The following is a 10,290-nucleotide window of genomic DNA, read 5'->3' as shown; positions in this document are numbered from 1 at the left end:
ATATGAGTCCAAAGCTCTTGAACTTCTTTCAACAGAATGGAGGAGGCGAGGTGGTCCCCATAGCTCAGTCTGGTAGGCGGGCATCAGCAATCTATACCAGGCAGATACCAGGAAAGCATCACTCCATTTAGGCCCTGTGGCGCTGTGGGTTAAACCACAGAGCCTAGGACTTGCCGATCAGAAGGTCGGCAGTTCAAGCTCCCGTTGCTCTGTCCCTGCTCCTGCCAACCTAGCAGTTCGAAAGCACATCAAAGTGCAAGTAGATAAAGAGGTACCGCTCCGGCGGGAAGGTAAAAGGCGTTTCCGTGTGCTGCTCTGGTTTACCAGAAGCGGCTTAGTCATGCTGGCCACATGACCTGGAAGCTGTACGCTGGCTCCCTCGGCCAATAAAGCGAGATGAGCGCCGCAACCCTGTGTCAGCCATGACTGGACCTAATGGTCAGGGGTCCCTTTACCTATCTTAAGTTTTGGGAACAGGCTGTAATCGGAAATACTCTGATTCATAAGATTGCAACATTAAAACGGGCCCAAATGTGAAAGCTTTGGTATGGAGCCTCCATGTTAACTTGGCATCAAAAGTAAAGAAGCTTTTTGGTACAGGGTCTACTCAAAACTGGATCCCAAGATACATGTGCCTATTTTTTATTATTGTATGCCGTAGTCTGGCTCATTCGTTGACTCTCCTGGCTAAGACAGCTGCTTCCCAGAGTAGCTTGAGGGCTGTGATGTGCACTCACAGGTCTGTCACACAAAGAGCATCACCAGTCAGGCCACCTGGAAATAAATCTGAGCTGTGTCATGCAGAAGCCCCATTCATTTCAATGGTGGATTGTGACCCCCCTATTGTAGGGGACTGGGGGGGGTGCTTTTTCAGACCAAGGTCTGCACTCCTGTCTGGGTTCTGAGGGCCGCATATCTGGTTGGCAGGGCCAGAAGGAAAAGGAGGTAAAGGAACAGCCGCATATCTAAGCTTTGTACAATAGGCTAATTTCTACACTCATATAAAATATATAACATTTTATATAAATAAAATGTTTTAAGTGTGATGTAATGTGCATTATACAAATGTGACACTAGATGGCGATGGTGAGCTATGGGAGATTCAATATATTTTTCAGAACATGTTTTTTTAAAAGCATTTTCACGTTTTTATATGTGTGTAGATTCCACCTCTGTCCTCCATCCGGGCAACTGAGAGGCATGCTACACCATGGATACATCATGGTTAGAGCGTTGGGAGACCAGGATTCAGCTCCCCACTCAGCCATGAAGCTCCCTGGATGACCTTGGGCCAGTCACTGCCTCTCAGCCTAGCCCACATCATGGGGTGGTTGTGGGGAATAAATGAGGAGGGCAAGTATGGACACTGCCTTGAACTCATTGGAGAAAAGGTGGGATATAAATGCAATCAATCAATTTCAGCCAGGCAAAATCATTCATGGAGCGTGTGAAGTAGGGCTGGTGATGGGTGTGGTCTAGGGAAAGGGGGTGTGGCCTAGGGAGAGTCTCAAGGACCAGATAAAGAGAACTGGAGGGCTGCATTTGGCTCCCAGGCTTGAGGTTCCTCACCCCTGGCCTGTGGCATAGACCATAAGAGGCTGAATCAGGGTGTTCCATTCTCACCTTCCACTCTTCTCAACTGATGCTCAACATTTGATAGCTGCAGAACATGGCGGACTATGTTCATTATAAAAAATCTAGTGTGCAGCTGCATGAAAATGCCAACTTCTATCCTAGGGGTCATCAGGAAATGGACAGAAATTAAAAAGGTGAGTCCATGATTCCTGATGACTGTAAGTCATTCAGTCATTGGTTGGGCCACATTTGGGATGCAATGTGAAGATCTGGTCACCCTATGTCAAAAAGGACAATAGACAGTTAGGAAAGTGCTGGGAAGAAAAGCAACTGGAATGCTCAAGGGTTGAGGGCTTTTTAACTTAAAAAAAAGAAAGAAAGATGACCTGTGTATGTATAGTAGGATTGTGTCCAGATTTTCACTTTTTGAAATATGGCAATCCAAAATAGAGGTTTGTAAAATGATATGGGGAGAGAGAAATTATTCTGCTCTCATAGCAGAACTATGGAACAGCCAATGGGCAGTAGATTCAGGGCAGATAGAAGTAAGAACTTCACACAGCACATTGCTAACTTGTGGAACTCATTGCCACAAAATGTAGTAATGGTCTTTTTCTTAGATGGCCTTAAACAGGAATTGGACAAATGAATACCTGCTCATGGGCTTACCAGGAGCCTCTGTCTCCCTGTTGTAAGCCAAAAATGGCTTATCCTACACCCCCACTATCATAAAGTCAGGGTTGGGGGAACTCTGTGACTCTCTAGATATTGTTGGACTCCAGTTCCTATCAGGCCCAGCCCTTGGTCAACAGTATCTGGAGGGCCATAGCTTCCCAACCCCAGATAGAACCTTCACCTGATCCAGCAGGGATCTTCTGCATTCTTAAGTAGCAACACAAGAAACTATAATATATTGAGATTTCATTCCTATGTTGACATGTCTCATTCATCTTGCTCAAAATCCAGCTGGTTTCTTACCCAAGGTCAGAAAGCAATCTGTCCTCCTCCTTCCTTGTGTCGGCATGTTCTTTTTGAAGTCATAACAAAAATAGCAAAGCCAGTTCTTTGAACCAGATTCTGTATTAGCGCTTAATGTTTTGTTATGCACTCAGGACAGTTTGCCTTGTTTGGTCAAGAGTTACTTGATGTTTTCTTTTTTTAAAAAAAGCAACAAGCAATTTTGAATACTTTAAAAATATATATCATAATTTCAAAATTAAAACAGATTAAATTTTACCCAGCTCATAAATATAACAAAATGAAATAAGCAAATCCTGTATCATGATTACCATTATTATCAAAAAATCTAAAATTTTAAAACCGTAACATATTAAAACACAGTGGTGGATTTGGGGTGAAAAGTTTGGGAAGAATAAACACCTCAAGCCTCTCAAGCCAGAGTAAAGAGATGCCTTTTCAGCACTCACCAGCAGCTGTATGATGAAGGAGCCTGATGTGCCTCAGTGGGGAGGAAGTTCCACAACTTAGGGGCCTCCACCGGGAAGACCCTCTCCCAAGCCACCAACCCTACAAGCCTCTGAGGGCATAGGAACTACGAAGAGGGCCCCCTCTGCTGGTCTCCACATCCAAGAGGGTGTGTAGAGATGAAGGTGGTCTTTAAGTTCTCTTGTTTATCTTGTTAAATGGTTTTGACACTTTTTGTGTATGTAGAGCAACTCACAAATGTAATAGTGAATTAGAACAAATAAAACAAATTAATAGAGCTCTAAGCTTTCTTTCCTGGCACCATGCCACAAGTGATGGTTAGTCAGTCTCTGGAAGAAACAAATACTGCTGCAAACTTTGCATTTTACCTTTATTTTGCTCAGATGCATCAAGCGCAGCTGTCATCGGAAAAGAAGAGAGCGTTCAGAAGTGTCCATGAAGGTCAAATAATGGAATGAAGTCACACTGGGCCAAAAGCAAAGCTTACGTCACCCTAAAACTGTAGGCACCGACAAGGCCTTATCTCATAGCCATAATAACATCATTCCAGCATTGTCTGGGGGATGAGCTGTACGTGGGCTGGAGAACAGATATTATCTGCAAGCTATGTAAACATTTTCTCATTCTGAGATATGCCCCATATGGAGCGGAGGGATAAATATTTTCTTGAATTCCGGTTTTCCTTGCTGAATTTGCTTTGCAGCACATTGTCACCCATTTCTGAAGGAACTTCGGGGGCAGCACAGCAAGGAACTTGCTGCCACCCGCATGGGCAGGCCTTAGGTCTGACGGCACCCCCAGTTGCTGTGGTCATGGCTTCCCCACAGAGGCTACCACAGGGTGGAGGAGGCAGCGATGGGGTATACAGGCCCCAGCCGCCACCCCTCCTGCCATCCTCAGCCACTGGCTTGCCTGTGCTAGCCCTTAGCTTTGTCCCTACCCAGAGCTGGGCAAGGGGTTTGCCTGCTGCTACCACTGCTCCTGACACCGCTTGTTGCTGGTGGGGCTGCAGAGGAAGCAGAAGACAAAGGAGAGGCAGGACTTTTCCCTGTGTTTTACACACACACACACACACACACACTTAATAAACTATGATTCTTGTGGGCGCCATTTTCTGTTTGTCTCCAGCGGCAAAATGTCTTGGTCAGGCTGGCCCTGGGGAGGAGACAAAGCAGGTTTTGAACAGGAAAACTCTCTCTGTGTGCCTCTCGGGTGTAGGATGGGTGCTCGAAAAAGGTGGTGAAATTGCTATCCGTAAACACCCCCACACAGTGTAAAAAGCAGAACAGCACAGCACTGATTTGACTGAACAGTGCTTGTAAACTAAGTTATTCCTCTCACTCAGAGCTACCCAGTGAATAAGCTTCATGTATTTACAATGGTACCTTGGTTTAAGAACAGCTTAGTTTATGAACAACTTGGATAAAGAATGCTGCAAACCTGGTGTTTTGGTTTGTGAACTTTGCCTTGGAAGCAGAACATGTTTCACTTCCTGTTGAGTGTGTTCCATTTGTAAACTGAGTCCCCCGCTGCTATGGGAAAGCGTGCCTTGGTTTAAGAACGCTTTGGTTTAAGAACGGACTTCCAGAACGAATTAAGTTCGCAAACCAAGGTACCACTGTACTGCAATTGTATCCCATGTCCAACCGTCTCCCCATGGGATCCCACAGGTTTCATTCTTGTCTCTCCTGCTTTTAAACTTTTATTTGAAACTGCAGGGAGAGGTCATTCAGGACCTGAAGTGACCTTGAAATCAGCATTCCGGAGGAGAGGGCTATCAGAGGCTACCAGCCATGATGGCTATTCCAGTTCCAATTCCAGTTCCAAGGAACCACAGCAAGGGAGAGTGCTCTTGTGCTCCGATCCTGCTTGCGTGTTTCCCCACAGACATCTGGTTGACCACTGTGAGAACAAGATGCTGGTCTGGAGAGGCCATGGGACTCATCCAGCAGACTCTTCTTATGTTCTTAACATGGGCGTTGCCAGGATTTTTGTAAGAGGGGGCACGACTTTTGTTAGGGAGCAGAACCGATGTGATTGGTCAGTTAGTTAAGTATTTCTATTGTTTTACTTGAGGGGGGGAGATGCTGCCCCCCTGCTCCCCCTTGGCTATAATAATAATAATAATAATAATAATAATAATAATTTTTATTTTTATTTATATCCCGCTCTCCCCAGCCAAAGCCGGGCTCAGAGCAGCTAACATCATACAAGTAAGACAATGCATAAAAACAAGCGATCAATAAATTAAGATATGTCCCACAATTAATTCAAACAAATTAAAATTAAAATTAAAACTGGACAGGTGGCAATCTTCAGGTTAAAATTGAAGGCGGTTACCAACTGTTTCCACTTGTTGTCCATGGTTCTTATGTATGTGTTTGTAGAAGTGTGTGAGTAGAAGTGTGTGTGGATGTGCTGGGTGGTACATGGAAGGGAGTGTGAGCCTCTGGCTGGAAAAGGTTGCCTGCTCCTGTTCTGCTGCTACCCATAAGCAAGAAAGCCTGGCTATGCACCTTCCTCTGTATTTGACCACAGCTGGTGAGGGAACAGAGCTATGCAATGACCCCGGCTGACACCAAGGAGATGGAGATTAAGGTCATCCTTCATTCTATCAAGCCACTTGCTCTGCTGTACTCTGCTTTGGGCTTTTTTCTGAGAGTAGGTTTTCTACAGCCTTACAAGGGAAGGGGAGCTATTATGAACATAGCTCTCAAGGGACGGTGCACTCAAACTGGGCTGCCCTTGTCTTGTGGCTGAAGGACTAACAAACACCACAGACCTTAAAGGAGCAGCGATAGGGGGACCGTTCTGTAGTGCAGGGGTGGGGAAACTCATAGGGCCAGTCTTCCCTACGCCTTGCAGGCCAGGTGGGCTGCCCACTCGGTATTTGGAGTTCCGTCACAGAAGGGGGACAAATTCAATTCAGTTTGCATTTCAAGCCATGCATAGTGAATTGTAGTCTTTTTTTAAAAGACTACAAGAGCCGAAACCCACCCGCCCCTTTGGAATTCACACTGCTCCAAAGTATGCAACGCAGTTTTCAGCCCAATGCATAGGCTAGGGTAAAGGGTGCATAAAAACGCATGTAAGAGTGAAAAATGACATACAAATATGCTTTGCAAAAAGAGAAGAAACTTAGGGCTTAGCCACACCTCTGTTTCCCCCTCCACTTCTTCCCACTCTTTAGCGCTGAATTGGAACAAACAGCAATCGGGTTTTCCGTGGATTGCCATTTGCTCCAATTTAGCTCTAAAGAGCAGGTTTTCCTGGGGAAAGCAGTGGGGCAAAGGCAAAACCTCTTGGACCCATGCTTTCAAAGCAGAGGACAAGTGGAAGTGTGGACGAGCCCTTCCTTTGAAAACAAAACAGAACGGACCTGGCAGAGACCTAGTCATCCAGATGGGGAAATGGTGCTTTCCTCACTTCGTGCTGTACATTCCAGCTTTCTACTCTGGAGCTAGTATAGTTCTTGTTCAAATCCCATGCACAGCAAATGCATCTGGCAATACTGATTCCCCCACTGCCCTACATGTCTTTTGCCAGTGGAGAAGTTCAATGCGAGAAACTACACACACATTCCATTCCTTCTGCAGGGCTACAGAGGCGCTATACACAGATTTGATCACTAGGTGGCAACAGCATACCATTCTAGTCTTCAAAATAATTGTTTTTCCATCCAGAGGGTGTGTGGTTTGCCTCTGAATTTCAGTGAAATCCGGTGCTCCTTGACCTTTCCTGACAAATGTAGACTGTTTAATATATGCACCTCTGAATCCTGTCTGAAGGCTGCTCTGATGTCCAAAAAGTTATTTTCTAAGCTTTTGTGAATTCTCTTGGCTGCTATTTCTTCAGCTACACAACTGGACAGCTTCAAGAGCTCTTGGTCAGGGATCCGCCCAATGTGGCCAAGGGGAAGGCATGTTGCCAGAGATTCATTCTGCAAGGCAGACCATACGCTTTTAGGAATGCTGCAGTTATTTTTTAAAATTATAATTGAGTCATGCGACCCAAAAATTTTAAACAATGTGGACTAAGGTCAACTTCTGAGGCCCCTCCAGGATTAGAGGCCCTGAAGTTTAAGCTTCATTAGTTTCATAGCAGACCCACCCCTGCCCTGATCCTCTGGGATGAGGAAAGGCTGCAATCTTGCGCAGTCTCCATGTCGGGCAGCCTTGCCATTGTCTGCTGTGTGCCAGGAGCCCCAATCCCTGGGTTCCTGCCTGCCTGACAACATTAAAAAAGTGCTGAGCGCAGAAACGATGTCTCCACCAGCTTTTGCTAAGGCTTTAGGCAATCTCTCTTCCTCCCTCGTCTCAGGTGCAGGTTTCCATGAAGACTCAGAAGGACAAGATGGTTCCTTCCATGCAGGAACAGCTAGAGTACTGTATTTCAAGGTGCCTGGCCCTGGATCAGGTAGCTAAAGGATGACATGAGGCCTGTACTGGCTGGCAGAGATGCCCCATGGAATTTCTGTTGCTTACATAACACGCAAGAGGGCAAAATGGGGAATCGATTCTGGCTGAGCTCTCTCTCTTTTGGCCTCACCGTGGCATAGAACCAGGTGGGCAATCTGTGCTCCAGGATTCTGAGGAGCCCTAGATCTAATTTCATGCGGGTGGCAGGGAGAGAGAAAAAAAGTTAAGGTCACTCATCACCATAACACGCACCCGCCCTCTCCAGAGAGACAGAAATGGGCAATAGGGGTGTGTGGAGTGGCATGTGCAAGATTATTACAGATGGAATGCAACCCTTCCAGGGGTGGGGAGGAGGAGGTTGCTTACCCCTGCCATGGAGCATTGCCAGGTCCCAGGAATGCCAGGGAATGGAATGCATCAACCAGCCCATGTGAAGTAATAACGATAGTGCCTCTGAACATGTCCAGAGAGCATCAACGACTATCCATGGCCTATTCCTCTCTCGTTTCACATGGGAAGAGGGGTAGGGCTTTCAAGGAGCACTTTAAAATGCAGCTAATCCATTTTTTGTTGTTCTGGAGTAAGGCTGAATCAGAGCAAATGTCAGTGTGTGGAAAACCCCCACTGACGTTTGCTCTGATTCAGCAGTAAAGATCCGGGGTTTAGCTATACCTACCTTTCCTCCACGCTTTCCAGGCACACCCCACAGTTTAAAGCTCTATGCTGGAGCACTCTTTTCATTTTTGCCCAGAGAAGTGTTGGGTGTTTCAGATGCTTTCCTTATACTGTAGTTGCTTAGCAACTGTTGGCTGTGTTCCCACAACCACCACACTAGGTGAGCCCAGAATTCACCAGTTTGCCTGGTTAGGGTGAAAAGAGAAGTGCATATCAAAAAGACGACAAAAAAGGGGGCACAGACTTACATATTTTTTTTCAAATGCTGGTTTATATGAAATTTATATGAAAGCTTATTAAATTTGTAATAGAAATAACATTTTATCAGAGTAACGCAGTGACCAGATGCCCTGTGTGCCTCCTCAGCAGCATTCGAAATTTGCATTTTGCACCTGGCTATCGGCCACTTGTGACCAAGTGAAGATGCCCGGCTGCCAGGATGGCACCTGATGTCTCCACCATCTGGAGGCGCATGCCTGGGGATCCCTGGATCTTGACTGTTTTGAAACACTAGCAACGCACCATGTAGAATTCTCCCCATTATATTTTATCTTCACAATCAGAATGAATTTCAGGAACCAAGAAGTTATATTGAAAAATACATTTGGCCCCAAAATGGCAACTAGCCATTCCACTTTGGCAGCTGTAACCCTGGTTTAAGGAGCCATTTGGCACCTAGCTTATATATCTGAGTTTCTAACACTGTTTGCTGTCAGCAGATATCTGCACTGCATTTGAAGTTGTTTTTATATATGAGATTGCTTTTAATTGTTTGTTTGATCTGTGAAATCGCTTCGAGGTATTTTGCGTAAAGTGCAATCAACCAAATAAATAAAAACAGCTGATGGGAAATTTCCAAAAAATGCTCTTGTTCTCCCTTCTTAATGGTCCTTTATCTTTAAAACGGTGTCGAATACAGGGCCTTTCCTTTACAATGGGTTTGTGGTTGGGGGGAGGGGTCGGAATACTGCCATAAAGGGGTTCAATCCCCACTCAGTCATAAAACTCACTGTATGATCTTGGGCCAGTCACTGCCACTCAACCTAACCTACCTCACAAGGTTGTTGTGAGGATCAAAATGGAGAGCAGGGAAGAACCACACATGCCACCTTGAACTCCTTTGAGGAAAAGTGGTCTATGAAAAGTGTTACATAGGATTTCATAGCCCCCACCTCATGAATTACAGTCCTATGAGGGTGTTGAGAGATCCCTAAAACCTGACACCCTCACAGAACTAATCTTTCTCAGGGCTAGCTATAGGGCGAGAGTAGCTCTTAAAGCCAGATTAGGCCTTTGCTGCCCTGCCGAAACCACCAAAATGGCTCCAGGCAGGGACAGCTAATGAAGGCCTGTGGCTGGAGTAAGCATTTGCCACCAAAATTATGCGCGCCTTTGATCATGGCAACACTTTCCACGCAGTTATTCCCAGCACTAATAACTGGTGTGTCGAGCCAGCTTAATGCTTAATAAACTCCACCAGCACAGAATCCCTTTTAATAACCATGCTCTATGACATAATTGTGTGCATGAGGCCTAGGGGCAATGTGCCATCATGGCATTTTTTTTTGTCTGAGCAGGCAAGTATATACACACCTGAGTTCCCTTTTCCTCATGTTTAAAGCACTATCTGTCATAACTTTTCCCCAAAGCATCCTGGGAACTGTAGCTTGTGAAGGGTGCTATTAGGAGGCCCCTATTCCCCTCACAGAGCTACAATTCCCAGAATTCCCTAGGAAGAGGAACGTTTAAACCACTATTTAAATTGGTATGAAACTGCTTTGATTGTACAGCGCAGACAGGGCCTTCTGTGTTTTGGTCCCTGGCTTTTCATGCTGTCAGGCTGCAGAGCAGAGCAGGAGTTTTTCCATTGCTTCTCCTGAGAGATCAGCTGCCATTAGAAGAACTGTAACCTTAAGAGCTGGCACCTGCACTTGCTGTTTTTCTCGCTCCCTCCCTATCCCTTTTTTTTGGGTGTCACGTATTTCAGACTATAAACCTGAGGGAATAAGGATCTCCCACAACTCCTCAAGCTAGAGGAGATGTAAGCATGTAAGCTCCAGTTTCAGGAAGCGAAACTCCAACCTCCCCCCCTTTATTCACTGGCTTGGTCTTCCTGACGTTGCTTCAGCCCTGTGCCAAGTGCATTGTGAGAAGTAATAAGACAGACAAGGACACA

Source organism: Podarcis pityusensis (genome assembly GCF_964106645.2).
Source record: "Podarcis pityusensis genome assembly, chromosome: 8".
In the NCBI taxonomy this organism is placed as follows: domain Eukaryota; kingdom Metazoa; phylum Chordata; class Lepidosauria; order Squamata; family Lacertidae; genus Podarcis; species Podarcis pityusensis.
The sequence above is the reverse complement of the archived record's forward strand: the minus strand, read 5'-3'. Positions refer to the sequence as shown.